Source organism: Tigriopus californicus, chromosome 12 (genome assembly GCF_007210705.1).
Source record: "Tigriopus californicus strain San Diego chromosome 12, Tcal_SD_v2.1, whole genome shotgun sequence".
NCBI lineage: Eukaryota > Metazoa > Arthropoda > Copepoda > Harpacticoida > Harpacticidae > Tigriopus > Tigriopus californicus.
In genome coordinates, this window is record NC_081451.1 from 11,422,114 (window position 1) to 11,423,465 (window position 1,352).

Consider the following 1,352-nt stretch of genomic DNA (forward strand, 5'->3'; position numbering starts at 1 on the left):
ACTGTCCATGTTCCCATTTCCAAATGCAACGACGTATTTCTAACCATGAAATTGTTTGCATCCCTATCCTCAATCTCTTTAAAGGCCCAAACTGATAGGTTCTTTACTTGTGATTATAGCTGTAAAAGAGGTCGAATAGTTTTTTTAACATGTTTCCGACTTTTTAGGGTCTATTCGACTTTTTGGGGTCCATTCGACCTTTTCCACCTTTTTTGCCGTTTTCACACATATCGGCCATTTTTCTAATTTGGTCTATTTTCGTTCGGACGTTCCTGCCTCCTTCAACGCTGCAATAGCAAACAAAACTCAACAAAACACAACGAAATGCAAAAAAATGGCAGACGTCGAGGTCACGTTATAATGTTTCAAACCAGTTTGAGCTAGGGCATACTTCATGGCTAGGGAGAAGTTGTCTAAACAAAGGTCAAAGCTGCACGGCGCAGGACTTCAGTTACAGTTTGAACAAAACGCACTTTTTAAAGGTACTTAGACTTGTCTCGCTCTCCTTTTCTGATGCATTAAAGCCTTCTCTCCAAGACCACTTGAACCTGATATTAATGGAAAGCTTCACATAAGCATTAATAACTTCCAAGAAATTTGCTAACTCTTTCTTCAGGTTGACCCGATTGAGGGGAAGACCGTTCGATTTTGCAAGTTTTAGGAAAGCACTTTCCAAATTTGTTACCTTTTTGGGCCCGTTGTGTTTTGCTTTATGTACCGAGATTTTAAATTGGTAATCTAGCTTCTTGGACCAAAATTTTGGAAATGCACCACTCAATGCTTGTTTTCTGCATATTTTATCAACTATTTTCCCAACTATTTCGCTTTTTTAGCCGTTATTTTGCCTACTTATTGGCTCTACTAATGAAGAATCGAAAAACTGACGCCTGTTATGATTGCCATTGATAGATGATTAAATGTACATTTTGCAATCCGCACAAACCTATCCAAGCTTCTTGCAGTTATTATCGAGGCCCGTCGTGTAAGGATTGTGGTTTTTTTTCTGTGCGGACTTCCTTACCGCTACCGGGATTGGAATCCCAGCAGTTCAAGACGAGAAGATTATTTATCATACTTGACTTTTATTTANAGATGATTAAATGTACATTTTGCAATCCGCACAAACCTATCCAAGCTTCTTGCAGTTATTATCGAGGCCCGTCGTGTAAGGATTGTGGTTTTTTTCTGTGCGGACTTCCTTACCGCTACCGGGATTGGAATCCCAGCAGTTCAAGACGAGAAGATTATTTATCATACTTGACTTTTATTTATATATATTATTTGATCGACCAACGAATTGTAGTTGGCTGATCTGGCTAATCCTTGAATATAAGGTTGATCCGGAATTTTAG